Source organism: Macrosteles quadrilineatus, unplaced genomic scaffold (genome assembly GCF_028750875.1).
Source record: "Macrosteles quadrilineatus isolate MER2022 unplaced genomic scaffold, UCM_ALF_1.0 Scaffold_7__1_contigs__length_78375512, whole genome shotgun sequence".
Taxonomy (NCBI): Eukaryota; Metazoa; Arthropoda; class Insecta; order Hemiptera; family Cicadellidae; genus Macrosteles; species Macrosteles quadrilineatus.
The window spans coordinates 45,828,869-45,847,316 of NW_026542600.1; the positions used below are offsets into that span (position 1 = coordinate 45,828,869).

An 18,448-nucleotide genomic window follows, 5' to 3' on the forward strand; every position below is an offset into this window, starting at 1 on the left:
TTATGGGGAATAAGTAAACGGTTGTAGCTTTTTATTGTTTATGGATATTTTGATCAAATTTGTCAAATTAATTTATTTCGTTTTTTATGGGGAGGATGTAAAAATGCATTTACGCACTCTGAGATGCTCAATGGCTACTCAGTAGTGCCGGACTCCCGCGTGCTCATTGTCCCCGGACTACCGGCTAACAAAACCCGCTCATCTCCTGGCCTGGAACTGTTTAGCCCATTCATACTAATATATTTTACTAATACTAATTTATTCAATTTATTTCATACTGAACTAGTAACATTTTCCACAAAAAATATTTTTTTCGTTACCTGTAGCAGCAAACCTATGAAGTCCTTAAATCTGATGCTTTTACAATCAGAAACAAATCTTGCATGTTTATTGAAAAAATTTAGTAAAATCCAATTAGACAATGGAAATTTGCTAGGTTTAAATATTTGGTAATTGGTATTACAGAGTCAGGATGAACCTTATATCGAAATTGACCATATACTGTGGAACCCATTTCTAAATTCTTTCTAAAAGCAAAATTATCTGAGAATATTTTATTCGTTCATTCGTTTGATTTTATCCACTTGCTTTAAACATACTACTAGTGTAACTGTTGCTCGAATTCGAGCAATTGCTAAGTATTACAGGCGTTATTTTAAAACGAATAGCAGCTATAATTTCTGATGACTTAAAAAGATTCTACTCAACTACTATGGAAATACTCAAGATGTACATAACAAAACGATATAATCAACATTTATTGTAAATATCTGATCATTTTTCAAAAGCTGGTCTTGTTTTTTAGTGTTTTCTACAAATTGCCTTACTCATAGCCACATTAGGTTGTCCATAAAACGATTATAAATTCTAAAAAAAGAACATTATTTCTATTTCTTCTCCTTGGTGGTGTTTTATGACTCTCCTATGTTTCCATAGTTTGCAAATCGGCTCTTTCAATAATTATTTCTAAGAATTAAATGCAGCACAGTGTTAATTCAGTTTTCTTTTTAGTATATAAAACTATCCAGGCTCTCTCGCTTTTTTCCATTGTAATATTTACGCCAACCCAAATTCAAATAGTAAATATTTCCTTTCAAAGATGTCAGTAAATGTTTGTAGCAAATTAACTGTTAAATTAGCAAACTTATTGACTGTTTACAATTAACATTTTTATGTTCTTCTTCTCACTTTTAATTTCTGACAACAACTGGAGTTTCATATCAATTTTTGTTTCCCAAGTTAATCTTATGGAGAAATACAAAACTTTAAAGGGCCCCAGGGCCTCACTCTAAAATTATTTCGATAAAAAGAAAGTGTCCTGCACAACTTCACGTTACGCTCTTTACGATGACACCAAAAACATGTCAATCGGTTCAGTAGTTTCGGAGGAGTAATTGTCACAAAAATCCTACTTGCGTATTAAATAAGTATAGATGAATAGTGACATTTGTTACATTGTATGAATGAAGTCTTCCTGACAATCGCATTGGCAGTGGCAGACCTTCAGACGGTGTCGGCTCCGTGATACCTATTAAATAACTAGTGGTCCTTGTCTACAGAGATGACAGCCGAGTAATAACAGTGCACTCGTATAATTGTGGGGACACCCGGCATCCCCGGCCGCACCGCCACACAAAAACTGACCACACCGGTCTATAAAGCATTCCATTATTTTATATTATTTCAAGCAGTGCCAATAAAAACGTTAATTGATTGATTAAAGCTGAGAATATATGGGAATCAACTAAACTTTCCAAAAATAAAACCTACTTTCTAAAAAAGGAATTTAAAGCTCCGTCATAAAAAAACTTGCACAATAAGTTTAAAAATACTCCTATAAGCATTTACAAAAACTTCTCTCAATCCGACTTTTAACTACAACTACAACCATTTACTTTAAGTACTGGCATCCCATCTATATTAGGACCGGATATAACCCGTTTGTTGCTTTAAAAGAACACAGTTGGCGTAGTCCAATAAAGGCTACATGTATACTTCTTTGAATCGCCTACTACGGTGCCACCACTTAAAATTGAAACAGTTCATTATTATAGTGTACCAGTCAAATTGCTGAGTAGTTCTTTAATCAGGATATCAAAACTTACGTTTAAAATGGCACATTGGCCAAATATTTTTTTACATAATGCTTTTTTATGACGCAATATATTTTATACATCATTTTAGCTGATAAAATACTTAGCAGTTTAAGTTACATAGCATGCTTAACTCTGACAACATAATCGAGACATAAATATATCAATTTTAATCGAAAAGATGCAAATAGTTTCATTTTTATATACGTCTTACAACACAGTAGGACAATTTTAAAACAATAAAGGCAGAGGTTCAGATACCTGTTTGGAAATACATAATTCTTTAAACATAAAAGAGGAAATTTTCCCCTAACTTTTGAAACATTTACATAACAATAAAAAAATAAACAGTATCATGGCTTCAACTGAGGTAGCTAACTGGAATTAATCATGATTACTGTGTGGAATAAACAAAAACACACACACAGTCAGAAGTAAAAGTAACTTTGATCGTCAATTACAAGGCATTATATAGCCATTGCCCCTTACCATCAACCTTCAAAATCATTTTCACCTACAATTTCAGATAAAGAAATTTTAGTGTAGGGATAAACTTTCAAGATAATTTAGGGTGAAGAGAAAAAATATTGTCGAAAACGCAGAGATTTTATTATATGGATTTTTTGAGTCCTGTATTTACATTTTAAACATACAAATTCTGGGATGTTATATTACTTTTCAAAAAGGGTGGTACACAAAAAGTGAAGTGATTAAATTCTACCCAAACAGTTTTAAGGCCTCTACCATTTTTGTAATTGATGACTGCATAACAGTTAAATTTTATGTGATGATAAGTATACAAATGAAAAGAAATTAAAGGTATAGCATTATTTTATATCCAAGAAATCCAGGACAAAAAAAAAACTAACCAGCCAATCAGGTAATTATTCATGAATTCATACAGTACTAATTTTATTGTTGGACACTTAATTTCAAAGAAAGTGAGCATTCAAGTTAAAACTCAAAATCGTTATAACATGATACTAAAAGTTGATCTTCAATTAGTTTCTTTCTCTAGACCAAGCTTTTGTTTGTGCTCATCCCTCATCAGACATTCTTTTGGAAATCCTAGGTCGAAAAGCTATCATTCGGACGCAGCTCCCTTCAACATACGTCAGCCTAGCACTACATTTTCTTGGTCCCACTTTAACTGTCAAAAACCGACCAAAATATATGTTAATGTTATTATTGGTTCGAGCTAGTGGTGTCATTGTGTTTATGATTCATACCGTTTCTGTTCTAACATCCTTGATAACAGTTACAATAATTCCTTTTACCTACGACCGTTTTTTAAAGTAGCCATTTCAGTCCAGTTCTTAGAATTGAAAAGTTTCACTTTACAGCTGTTTACTTTCATATCCGCATAGTTTCATTTCATATCCGCATAGTTTTCTCATATCCACACAGGTAACGGACCAATGAGGTTCAAGTATTGAGAGAAAAGAATTAAAATTGTAATGCTTCGAACGTCAACTAATCAGCTGATCAGCTGATCAGTTGACCAATTTAATTGTTTATCCGACTTGTTCATGTTGATACTCGCGTATTCTTAATTAAGTTGGTGGAAGTCCAAAAATAAATTAAATATTTGCCGAATTGTACCTGATACAATATTATTTATGGTAAGAATGCTGCTAGCAATGTAATATTTAACGAAGTTTAACAAACACGTAATTACAGGAAATCAGCTGATTATACAACAAGTCGTTGCATCACTTTCAGTGGCAATGACGATACACGAAAACATAACCTCTCTAAAAAGTTATCAGTAGTTATTGTTAGTAATTAAATCCAGATTGATAGTAATTAAAAAACGGTCGTAGGTAAAGTAGTGTACGCAACTCGCGTTAATAGTCTTTACGACACTCGTAGAAGTTTTTAAGGCACTCGCCAAGGCTCGTGCCTTAAATTTTCTACTCGTGTCGTAAAGACACGCTTAACGCAATCGTTGCGTAAACTACTATAAGTCAACAGCTGATCTGATGCCTTTGTTTTTGTGTCTAATACTGTTTCCATATGGATTACATTGAAACTCTGAGGGCCCGTTGTGCAGATTCCTATGATAGTTTTCTAACATTAGATGTTAGCACTCACCGATATGGTCTTTATCACCATACGAAATTTGAAGATTGCTTCAGCCGTCTAGGAGGAGTTTGCGTATTACCAAATGCATGAGAGGCGACGAATAAGAGCTTCGCTCGCTCCGTTTAATCAAAGTCTATTTCTATATTTTATGCTGTCCAACGTAAAGGTGTTATTGCAATCGTCTTTCTTGATCAGCTATTTTTATTCAGCTGAATGTATTATTCATTATTATTATTATTATACCTTTTATTACCTATTTCGTTCTCTTTTTCAACCTGAAAAAGTACTTTCTCTATCAGGCCGAAATACATATTCTGTCACTGCCATACAACATAAACTCATGGTCTACAGGAGAACCAAAGACAACGAAGCATAATAATCTAAGTGGAATGCCGTTGGTTACAAGACAATTTCTTCTTTATTTCTTTTTAATTAATTAGTTAAATCTTTTTCTGTAGTACTCTGTTTTAAAATATGCGATTGCCTAAAACCACTTTAGAACAGTAAATTATAAATGTCTGTACATAAAAAAACAAGAAATGAAAAATACCGTAAGATTTCTTTGTTACTACTGAATCAATTGGACATCGCCGACAAGTTTTGTATAAGCTTAGCGAGGCCAAGTCAATGTAATATTATGAATGAATATATTTGAATTTGAATTAAAAATAAAGTTTCAGTCAAATGAGTCACTCCCTTCGTCCCTTGCCACACACAGACGATTAGTTACTGAAGTATTTTACATGTGGAAATATATGTAACTTGGAACTGGCCGATTATTCATTACCTACCAGAATGCTGTCTTTAAACCATGGGATATAAATATAATTGTTTGTAAACAAAATATAAAAAAAAAAAAAAAAAAAAAAAAAAAACTCGGAGAGGGGACGAGAGAGACAGTTTAGTTTGTCAGGGGTGAATCAATTACACAAATCGAATAAAGAGCAACAATTTTTCATCAACAATCTGTTTTAGATTTAAAATCTGCTAAATTGTCTTGCTTTAAACGTCTAGTTTTACTAACCAGGCTGTAAAATTATATTAATCACAGTTCATATTGATATTGCTAAAGTATGAATGATGGTAAAAAAATTAGAAGTTTTATATAAAAGATGGCGAAATTTACCGACAGGTGGATGCTATAGAAAAATTAAAACGGATTATCGAATGTGAAAGCTATAACAGAATTCATAAACTGATGGTATCCTTAAATCATATCCTCTCGGTAAATTCACAGCTAGTGGGATGATCTATGGTGGAAGATAAGGAAGGACGCTAAACAAACTCGTACTTGAATGGTCTATAGGAGAATTCATTGATAAATGGGACTATTTAATGTAAAGAACTTAGAAACATGTAGAGAGGTAAAGAGGTGTGACCATTCACTGTTATCACTGTACAATTATACATAAACTAGCCACAGAGCCCGTTGTGGTTAAATACAAACGGGCTCTAGGAAAATAACAGTTATGAAATCCCTGCACACCTTTACTCACTAATATTTATGGTGCAGATTAAGCACATAACTTTAGAAACACACACAAAACATAAGGAACACACTTAAACCACAAATGGAAATTGTGAACAACAACATGCAACCAAAGAAAGATTAATGAAATATCAATACAACAATCAGCAGTTAAATTATCAACACAAGTTTCATATGATTGGATAATGCATACTGGCAAATCCCATTACTCCCATAAATCTAAAAAAATCAAACATTCATAATTATTTGCAAATCTACATGGATGAAGCTTTCCATTGACCTATTATTTAATAAAATCTGTCAAATAGAACATTATATTTAATTCTACAGAGTTTAACAAAAATATCTCCAATTCAGTATTTTCTATCAATTATAAATTCGGAGGTTGCTTAGTGTTGTTGCAAATTACTTTGAATTGGCGAGGAAATCGACCAAAGTGGAGAGTGATATTCAGAAAGAGAATACAATTTCATAATAATTACTATTATGTATTACATGAAAATACTCAAAAAGGCAGCCTAAAGTTGGCTACACATGGAAACTTGGAAATAGAAACTTGGAAAAAACTGTTTAAATGCATTTTTGTTGTTGTATTTTTCACCTCAAATATTTAATAAAATCAAACTTTCATAATTATTTTCAAATTTACACGAATTAGACTTTCAAACGACCCATTGATCAACAAAATCGGTCTAGTAGAAGTCTAGATTTAGTTGTACCTACAATGTTTAACAAAGATATATGTAATTCAGTATTTTCCAACAACTATAAATTCGGAATCGCATAGCTTATTCGCCAATAACATTTAAATTGTCCAAAAATCGACCAAAATGAATGTGATATTTTAAAAGAAACTAAAATTTCCTACAAATTACTACTACGTATTTCTTGAAAATACTTAATAAAGGCAGCCAAAAGTTGTCTACAAATAAAAAAATGTGAAAACCCCCGTTTTCTTATGACGTATTTCTTATGAAGTTTTTTTTATTTTTCACCATAAATCTTAACAAAAACACACTTTCATAATTATTTGCAAATCTACACGAATTAAGCTTTCCAACGACCCATTAGTTAATAAAATCGGTCTAGTAAAACTTTAGATTTAGTTAGCTCCGGGGTATTTTGGGATACCTTAAATTACTAATGATTATAGAAACGTTTACTATCCTTAACGAACTGGATCAGTAGGTAATAAGTACATTTATCACATAATTCTAGTAAATATTTTAACATAGTTTTGCCCGTCAGAGTGACAGAAGGTTTAAACACAAGAATCTGAAAAACAAATCTAAAGTAAACACTGTTACTTGATTTTGATCACATAAACACCAATACATACAAAATACTTGAACGTGGTAGCTTTGAAAACAAGCGGAAGAGACCTAAGAGATTTTACGATCGAGAATAAAACAGAAACCTTCCTTTCCTTGGTAGATATAGATCAACTCCCCAAAGTTGCGTGGAGGTCAGATGCACGGCTTAGTAATGTATTACACACTTACATTTGACGTATAAAGAAAATTGTGTCTTAAATATGGATCTTAAAATTAATTGTTTAACGCTGAACTTTCCCGATAGGTCTCAAGCCTGAGCGTGGAGGTGGAACCATTGACCATAGATGTGTCCAGCATAGCAAGAGGTGGCCGGTACAGAACAATAGTGACCTCAAATCACCAATGTATTGTCAAGTACTTGTATGTACTGTATTGGGTAGACGCTGTATGGCTCTGGTAACCATTGACCATAGACGTGTCCAGCATAGCAAGACGTGGCCGGAACAGAACAATAGTGACCTCAAATCTCCAATGTATTGTCAAGTACTTGTATGTACTGTATTGGGTGGACGCTGTATGGCTCTGGACGGGAGTCATTGACCATAGACGTGTCCAGCATAGCAAGAGGTGGCCGGAACAGAACAATAGTGACCTCAAATCACCAATGTATTGTCAAGTACTTGTATGTACTGTATTGGGTGGACGCTGTATGGCTCTGGGAACCATTGACCATAGACGTGTCCAGCATAGCAAGAGGTGGCCGGTAAAGAACAATAGTGACCTCAAATCACCAATGTATTGTCAAGTACTTGTATGTACTGTATTGGGTGGACGCTGTATGGCTCTGGACGGGAGTCATTGACCATAGACGTGTCCAGCATAGCAAGAGGTGACCGGAACAGAACAATAGTGACCTCAAATCACCAATGTATTGTCAAGTACTTGTATGTACTGTATTGGGTGGACGCTGTATGGCTCTGGTAACCATTGACCATAGACGTGTCCAGCATAGCAAGAGGTGGCCGGAACAGAACAATAGTGACCTCAAATCACCAATGTATTGTCAAGTACTTGTATGTACTGTATTGGGTGGACGCTGTATGGCTCTGGGAACCATTGACCATAGACGTGTCCAGCATAGCAAGAGGTGGCCGGTAAAGAACAATAGTGACCTCAAATCACCAATGTATTGTCAAGTACTTGTATGTACTGTATTGGGTGGACGCTGTATGGCTCTGGGAACCATTGACCATAGACGTGTCTAGCATAGCAAGAGGTGGCCGGTACAGAACAATAGTGACCTGAAATCACCAATGTGTTGTCAAGTACTTGTATGTACTGTATTGGGTGGACGCTGTATGGCTCTGGGAACCATTGACCATAGACGTGTCCAGCATAGCAAGAGGTGGCCGGTACAGAACAATAGTGACCTGAAATCACCAATGTGTTGTCAAGTACTTGTATGTACTGTATTGGGTGGACGCTGTATGGCTCTGGACGGGAACCATAGACACCAATGTATTGTCAAGTACTTGTATGTACTGTATTGGGTGGACGCTGTATGGCTCTGGACGGGCGCGACCCGCGACCTCCGTGAAAGTCGATCGTCTACTTCGCTTTCCCGTCCCTACCCCCTCCCCACACCCCAGCCATCTGACCGTTGACAGCTTTATAGGTCCACTTCAAATTTATGCGCTAGTGCATTATGACGTTAAATTTATGCTACCGAAGAATATAAATAAATCTCAAGGTCACTTACTAGGAATCATGATGTTTATCCCTGAAATAACAAAAATTTATAGGGCGAAAAACGTGAAAATACTGTTTTTCAGTAAATAAATATTGAAAACAGTGTATATGCATTTTGGGCAAAAATGGTTACGAGACTATTGCAGATTGTATTGCATTACATGGCATGGACAATCTGAACCATCATACTTGGAAGTCTATAATTGTGTGGAAATTAAACATCTGTACCAAGAAATAGATACAGAATCGTGTAAATGCACTCATCATATTGTTATATTGATATTCGACTCGCGGTTGGTATGGACGCAATCAAGAATTAAGTAACTCTTTGAGATCTCGGCATCTACAAGGAAGAAGTGAGAGATGATGTATTATATTTTTAAAAGCAAAATACAATTTACTCAATGCTTGGTTGAAAGTTCATTGTGATTTATCTGCCGCACCAATAACAAATAAAGTAAAATAAAAAATTAATTAATTTTCGATATCTTATGAGTAAGAATATAGTTTCGCTGAGTTATATTATCAGATACATGACTCCTCCCATGTTATATTATTAGATACATGACTCCTCCCAAGATATATTATCAGATACATGACTCCTCCCAAGATATATTATCAGATACATGACTCCTCCCAAGATATATTATCAGATACATGACTCCTCCCAAGTTATATTATTAGATACACTCCTCCCAAGTTATATTATCAGATACATGACTAGTCCCAAGTTATATTATTAAATACATGACTCCTCCCAAGTTATATTATCAGATGCATGACTCCTCCCATGTACATGATGGCCCGTTTATGAACTTTTTACGCAGTTTCAAAACTAAAGCAAATAAAACTCCATTTAAATTTGCAGGAACTTAAGAGACCCCACTATTAAACAGTGAGGGGTGTATTGCGAAGTATATTAAATGAATGATGAGGACGACCTGTTATACTAAGATGATGAACATTGTAAATATCGGTCGTAAGTCTAACAAGGCACAACAAACCACGGCAAAGGCAAAGACTGAGCTGTGGGCGCGGGCGAGGGGCGATGCGATGGTGCGATGTTTTCGAAATGGGCTCCAGTAGCATGGGCCCTGGGGCCGTCACGTCCATTACATAAATCCAAAATATCAACTGTCTGCCGTCGGATGCGCCATGCTTCATACACCGGCATGTAATTCTTCAGAAAACACTGTTTTAGACTTTACAGGCCTTTGGTCGGACTCGAGTTTGTCTTTTAACTTTCAAGTTGATTTATTATCATTATAAGTTTATTTGACACTAATTCATTGTAGGTATATTGACACACAAAATCGTTCTATGAGTAAGTGCATATTGCAAAAAATGTTAGAATTATGTGCCTTACAGAAAATCTTATTGTCTATATTTACCAAAATACTTGTTTTAACGTTCTATTTTCTTTTTGTTTTCTATTATTATGTTATAAAAGGACACGTTTATGTTTCATTAGTATAATTTTGACGTCCATTCTTTTAAAACTACAACTATAGTTGAAGAGTTAAACAGTACGAATATTGTGATTCACAGAAAACCTGGTTCGCTCTATAATTTATAGCCACAAACTGAATCCAAAAAATGATATACAAAATGTATATTTTTAAAAAAATGTCCTTATAATATCGAATTCTTTTTATTCATGCTGGGGTTAGTCGATTTGTATTGTTGTAGTTGGTCTTGTACTATGTTAGTCATAGGTCACGTGTTTGGTTCTATTGTTCTATTGGAAATTGGAAGAAATCCCACCTGATGGAAAACAACTCAAGACCATATTATAAATTGGTATGACGAGGTAGTTCCTAGTTTAAACGGTGTACGATTCACGATGTTTTACTATGATATAAATAATGAGGGATGTTTATATGATCAAAAAATGAATTTTTTGTGTATGTAAATTTTCACCGTAAAAAACGGCGTAAAGCTATGAATAAAATAAAAGGAATGGCACAAACTAGAGGTCTCTAGGTCAATCCTAACATTTGAACATTTCAACTTACTCCCAAACTACCCCTTTTGGGGGGGAAGGTGAAAATCTATATACACCAAAATCTTCCTTTTTTGATCATATAAACATTCCCTGAATATTATAATTGTATCTCTATTAATAAAAAAAAACAGGGGGGTATGTATATATGAGACACACGGGGTATGTTTAAATACATTGATCACTTATATATCTACGACATAAGTTTTAGTATTTCAGAATATTTTTACGTCGAAACATTGGATCAGTTCTTCCGCCAAAAGCAATACACACTAAAAGGTTTCTTTAAACCCTAGCCAACCAAAAACAATAAAGAATCAAAATTATAATTACGATGAAAGTTGTGTCCACTACTGTATCAAATCACTTTCTTGTGTCACACGATCGTGTTAAACACAAAACGACATTGATATACTTAACTATAATGTTTCACTGTTTTATGTAAATGTAACCGTATATTTCCAAGTCTAAGAATGTGGAATCTTACTGTATTGAGAAGTCGAGCCTTATTATGACTATAATGTTTGTTACTAAACATGTTATCTAATCTCAACCCCCCCCCCTTTTTACTCATAATTTCTCTCATTACTGAGATTACGGTTTTGTGCTTGCTTGTATACAACATACAACGTTAATACAGTGCTATGGACTAAGCAAATTAATAAATTACCACGGGAATAAATAAGTCATTAGAAATCTAAAAAAAAACTTCACAATGCAAATTATGAAAAATGACATATTTATAGCAATAGAACGATCCTTCAAGCTTGTTTTTATATTTTGGGAAAGGTTAAAGTATTTTGTTTTCATAATATGAAATGAAAAGTAACAAAATGCATAGCCTACTAATGTAAAACTTATTTATCCATTATGCCCTGCTAAATGAGCTAAGGCAAAGGATTCAATGAGACTTTTACTAGCGATGATACCAGCAGTATTTTATTTCAGATTCACCCCAAATGAAATCTTTTACAGCACAATCATCACACAAACATACATTAAACACGTCATATGCATCACTGATGAGAAATGTGAATTTAAAATTATGTATGGGGACTGCATTGGACTGCATTGATAAATTGAATAATTTGCTTTCCATTGTATAGGAGGAGGCCGATCAAACACTTTTCAGGGTTGGTTGATAATTTAAAACACTGTCTTCTTCTTTTCAAATAGCTGAAAATGCATGTGAATGTATTATGAATGCTATAGATTTCAGCATAATTTTATGTGAATATATTAAAACATGTCTCAGTTCACACATTGCACCCTCAGATAAAGAGCGAATTTTCAAGTCATTTCTTGTAATGTCATTCATAAGAGTTCCATTCGGATGATGAAGCAACAAAAGTGACGTGACGGGTACTTCCTCGGCACTGGCACATTAGAGGCCAACAACCGACTTGCAAAGAGCTTCGCCAGTCGTATAAGTTAATTATACAAATAATAATTATTATTAGGGGCCGCGAGGAGTTCTTCTGGAGGTTGCCCGAGGGACCAGTGGCGCCGGACGACTCCTCCCCCGACCGTCGCAGAGACCGTAGTCGCCGCCAGTCGCCGCCGCCGCGGTAGCTGCCGCTCACCGGCACAGCGCCATACTCAGTGCATATACACACTATAAACAGTAGACGGAATACCAGGACAGTGGCATACAGTACACAGTGCACACTCACACTATACACTATACACAGTGCACAGTGCATACACACACTATACATTATACAGTACACAGTATACAGTGCATATACACACTATAAACAGTAGACGGAATACCAGGACAGTGGCATACAGTACACAGTGCATACACACACTATACACAGTACACAGTGCATACACACACTATAAACATTACACCAGAACACTATACACGATACATGGCATAGCCTACTAGCACAGCGGCACATACACTCACTCTACACTATACAAAATACACAGCACCCCATAACATTAAACACAATGCACAGCACAAACCACACATCACCCCTGAGCAATATAAACAATATACATACTGTACAACAACCAAACTAAACAGCAGATGCACACGCCACACTTAATACAAAAACAAAGTGAGAGTGCATTACACAGCACATGCACACAAAACATAGAACATAACTCAAAGCAAACAGGATAACAGCAGTCACACTATACACAGTACACAGTACGCCAACCAGCTCACTAAACATAATACACAACAAAAAACCACCGTGATGGCTGACCGCACACAACCAATATACAATAAACTTCTGATACAATAAGATTGTCGTTAAGCTGTTCGTGGATGTAAATCTCAATACACTGTTTTTCTCATAGGCAGGTTATCATTAGGAACTTTGGTGGCGACTATGTATATATATACTGAATTATAAATTATAATGTTGTAGTTAGTGGGAAATCGGATGTTATTAATAGCCTACTAAGTAATCAAATAACTTAATTTTTTTTTTTTTAATACATCCCATACTTGCATACAATCTATTATACTTATCAATACTCTTGTCAATATAAGGACTACTACACAAACCATATAATTAATAGGGATTTATTTAACAAGTCACGTAGTAAAAATAGTTCTTCGCTATCTATTCTTATTACGTACTACAGTTAATTAATCAAATACACTAGGTTTAATCATGTTTAAACATCGAAAGAACCCTAGTGTAGTCGTGGTGTTTTTCTGCTTTATTACTAATTGCTGAAGATAGAAAGCGATCCTACGGAAAATCTCTTTTCTTTGGTTTTAAACTCGATTTTGTCATTGGAGCAAGTTGTCAAATAAAAAATAAAAATTTTGTAGATTTTTGGTCAACGATGTTTTTTTTAATTGTACTAATTAAATTTATAAATACAATCTCAGGATGAAGAAACAGGTAAGCCTACCTAAAAAACTCGAGATAACTTTTAATGCCACAGAAAATGTCACTCGCTTGATATTGTCAATCGTCCCCTGAACACATTATTCGGTGACTGTTGGATAAGGAGTCTTGTGCTTGTCTTCTGTGGTGTTTGGTGTGGAAACAAATGGAAACTCTTGAATGGTTAAGAAGTTGTTAAACGCAATATTGCCATTAAAATTAAGACCTCTTCTCGGTGGCTTAGTATAACACTATTAAAGCCACTGTACTATTAGCAAAAGAAAAAATACTAAATTAAAAACTTACCCTTAGATGGATTTTGTCTTTGTATGGTATTAAATGTGACGATAATTTATTTAGCTTTAACCACCTTGGGATTTTTTTAACCATTAGATTTAATAGTTTCTTAAAGTGGGCCAATATTGACTAAACCACCAGAAATAAAACCTGAGATAGTAAATGCCCCACCACAGCAAACCTGCAGCCTAAAAGAATTTTTAACTGCCTGATTGGATTTTGTAACATTTATTCCATATTTAAATAGCAGTAGAATTAAGAAGGTCTGAGTTGGATGCTACATAAAGTGCACCTAGGTGTAAACTCAAATTATTATCTCAATAGGATGTACAACGGACTACAGTATGAAATGAATAAATTTGCCAAATTTGATCGTTACATATTACTAAACAAGCAAACTAAAACAGTTTATTTATTCATTATCCATACAAAAAACACGTGATTTTTTTAATCCGTAAAATTACGCCTATTACAACGTTTTGAAATACTAAATTACTGCATTTCTATTTTTAAGCTATACCAAACAGTTTAAAAATAAATTGAAATATCTATGTTTCGAAGGTAAAAATGAAGAAACTCCAACTTTTACGCTATATAACACCGTTCCCATAGTCAGATCATGCTGGTTCGCGAACTCTTTCAAATAAAGTTATATAGGCTAGGCATATTAGGAATTAAGGTGGCAGTTAGCGGAAAGTTTAGGTACAGTCCTAATCATCACTTTACTTTATGTTTCTTGGGTCGCTGAACACGAATATGAGGTTTGCTGACAGATATTATGACCGGAACATTGTTTATTTTGTGAAAAACCTTAAAATTTGGTCACTTTTTTAGGTTTTTGGGCTAAATCTCCGTATTTATGAGTATTTGAGAAGACCCTGCTTTGTAAAATTAAAGAGGACAAAATTTGCTACAAGTTTCCTATATAATATTTGTTTCTACGACGAACCGGATTAGTTGTTCATCAAATAAATGTATATTCAAAAAAATGAAGCAAACAATAATGAAAGAGTTTAGTCTATATCGTTTGTTACATGTGGTTTTCTTCCAGAGTTTCCGGGTGAGTTTTAAGTATACGGTTTATATAAAATTGGCATCCAAGACAGTTGATCAATAAATCTTATTTACAAAATCCATAAACATGATATCAAACTATGAACATGATTGCCGTTTTAAGTATATAAGAATACTGTACATTGTGAACGTTTTTCAATATTGAAGGCTACTGAAGAATACTGTACAATGTTTTTCACACAAAGAGATAATGACAACCTAGCTCTTTAATACTTTATATTTTATATTTTAACAATACAGGGTAATGTGATTCTAATAACTCGACCCCATCTTATGAAACTCACCCTTTTTGGCATAACGATGAAATGATAAAGATGAAAAAGTGGCATGATTATAATGATTTAATTTATTAGACCACAAAGTTTACCTTCAAACTTTTGCGTTTTGATAAGTATTTGTTTGAACTATTTCAGCATTTTCACAGCACTCCGTGAAAACAAAATAAATAATAAAAATTTGTTTCCAAACGCATGACTGAAAACAATAATATAAATAAACTGCCTGCGTCAATGCAAACTGATATATCGCAGACGTATAACTATATTAATTGTAAAAAACACTATAAAATATTAATAGTAGAATATACAAACCAATCGTATTGGGAAATTCCTTTGACATCCGAATACAATTCTCCATCACAAGTTCAAAATCTAGTTGTAACTAGCACATTGCAAGGGGGGAAGCCATAGTGTTGAAGGGGGGGGGGGTGGAGTTCACCGCAGGTATGTTGGTTGGTTCTGTGTGAAGTGGTGGTGTATAAGGACTCCACCAGCTCCACTAGCACAACTATGAAGAGGAGGTTCTAGAACATCCCCAAAAGGCTCACATCCACAAGTCACAACCACGTCACGGCACTGTCATAACATCTTAGATAAGGAAGAGTCGATTGGGGTGTTGGTCAAAGATTGAAGTACCTCTGAACCAGAACAACAGAAAACATACATATGTAGAACATCTTTGAATTTAGACATTCGATTCCTAAACGACATCGAAAAAAAATTTAGTGAAGACATCCCATCTAAAGAGGTGCAAAGAAAGGAACGGTGCAACCTAGACCCAGAAGTAGAGAAGTGACAACATGTGGACGCGCGCGCGACACACGACAATCAACACGGTACAGCACACGACAGTCCACGGTACACGGTACACGGGAACGCTCCGAGAGATGTTCAGTGTTCACCAGGTGAACCGCAACTGAGATCCACATCCGAGGACAGAAGAAAATTACTTTTCAAACATAATAACACCATCACCGTTTACAGAGTACAAACACTAATTTTCGCCGCTTGTATTTTCCAGAATTACCCGATGATAATCCTGGGGCATATCCATTATTACAATATCTCAGTTTAAAATCTTATTATCGTCCGTTTTTACTTAATTTCAGATCAGTAGTATAAGCGCTAACAGTCCTGATTATAGTATAATTCTAAACGATTACGCTAAACACAGAGTGGGACGAGAAATAGGGCACGTGTGAGCTAGAGGAGGATGGAAACGGCCCGAATCATTATTGAAAATTACCGGCATGATTGGAAAATTGACTGGAGCTTTTATCTTTGATGGCCGCGGCCGCAGTGGCTGCATTTTTTACTACGATTGTCTCGTCTCGATCGATTTTAAACAGACTAATTATTTCAAATAGTTTATGAGTAATTGTTACGAATTGATCGGTCAGTCTTGGTGCCCCTTTCGATTTACATATATATACCACCAAAGATTATTACGTCGTGCACAAACCTCTTTCCATCACAAAAATACTTTATATGTACATTTTTATGTTCATGTATTTGGAATATTCATGTGCAAAATAACAAACGCGACGGTCCAGATGAGAAAAATCATACAATCTAGCTAACGCATGCCATTGCTTTCGACTCATCAATATGCATGGATAATTTTGTTTCTACTTGTTAACACTGACAAACACGTACGACAGGTATACCAACGTTTAACGCTATCATTGATGGATGCGTAAAAATAGGAAGTCTTCTACAAACACGGAATGTACCTTGTAATGGATTATAAAATTTGCTCCCAAGTTAGATGCAACTGAAATACCATGTTTGATTAATAACTGTTAATAACTGTCAACACTAATACTCTAAATATTTAGGGAACAATATTTGAAGAATATATTGTTATAATACCGAAACAATAAACTATTCATGATTAAAGTTGTGCAAATTAAGCCAGTAAAGAGGTTGAAGGATAGAGCAAAAATTACCAATAATGGCCTTATGCCTTGTTTTTCACATACTAACATAAATAAAAAGTTATTCCGCAAAAAAATAAGCAATAAGAATAATTTAGCGGCTCTAAGTATCGCTGCTAATCTACTTACTCAAAGTGGTTGTCCCTAATATTCGTTTTACATGCTTTGCTGTTGTTTTGGTCGTGGACATTTAGATATTTATTATGAATATATATCAAAACTTGGCTGTACATTAAACGCCGAACAGTCGTTAGGGGTTGGGTGATAAATGAAAATGATACCAAAGTCAATTTAAATTTGGAAGAAGCAATATTATGCGTTGGTAAGCATACGCGTAATTCCTTTGTAAAATTACAATTTGTGCCATCTGTAAGTACAGTAACCAGAATATGGGTTAAAACGTTATAATTTCAATGTTTTCTAAACCAAATGTTGCTTAAGGCAATATATCCTCTGAGGCTATATTCAAATCTAACGATTTGGAGGAGAATACAAATAACACCGGTCAGTTTTCAGTGTTTGCATGTATGAATACTATCAATTGTCTATGGTTGTTCAATTTTTGTTGTATTGATTTTTCGATTATTTGACAAACCCAATTTCGGGGAGATTTTTAACGGTAAAATCCTGAAAATAAAATATTTGGCCTAAAATATTTAAAAGTTGTTGCAACAAGACGATGGGTAGCACTAGAAATACAAAAACTTAAACCTTTTTTAATGGTATCTTGGGCCAAGCAAGATAAGAACAAAGATGACAGCAACAATAGTATGGAGTAAGCAAGCTGTACGTGTCATTAACCGTTGATCATGCACGTTCCTTGTTAATACCGTATACATCGATAACTGTCAAAACTATAAAACATGTAAAGTTATCAGTTTAAACAAATAGTTGAGTAAACATCTTCAGTCTGTTATTAATCGAAGACGCTGCAATGTTATGCCCTATCAAGATTATTATATTTGTAGATGAGCATGTCGTGTGGCAAATCATGTCGAAACTAATCCTGACTGAGCTGGTTGAACGTAGTTGAACGTGTGGCAAATCATGTCGAGGCTAATCCTGACTAAGGTGGTTGAACGTGAGGCAAATCATGTCGAAGCTAATCCTGACTAAGGTGGTTGAACGTGAGGCAAATCATGTCGAAGCTAAATCCTGACTAAGGTGGTTGAACGTGAGGCAAATCATGTCGAAGCTAATCCTGACTAAGGTGGTTGAACGTGAGGCAAATCATGTCGAAGCTAATCCTGACTAAGGTGGTTGAACGTGAGGCAAATCATGTCGAAGCTAATCCTGACTAAGGTGGTTGAACATGGCA

General features: G+C 34.8%; 1 long non-coding RNA gene across 1 annotated transcript in view; it reads right to left on the reverse strand.

Moving 5' to 3' along the window:
- Positions 1–15,595, reverse strand: part of LOC128999182 (uncharacterized) — a 63,637-nt gene extending 48,042 nt beyond the window's left edge. The window contains exon 1 of the long non-coding RNA XR_008491245.1: positions 15,506–15,595. This is a non-coding gene — a long non-coding RNA (uncharacterized LOC128999182). The remainder of the gene's footprint in view (positions 1–15,505) is intronic.
- Positions 15,596–18,448: the final 2,853 nt, after the last annotated feature.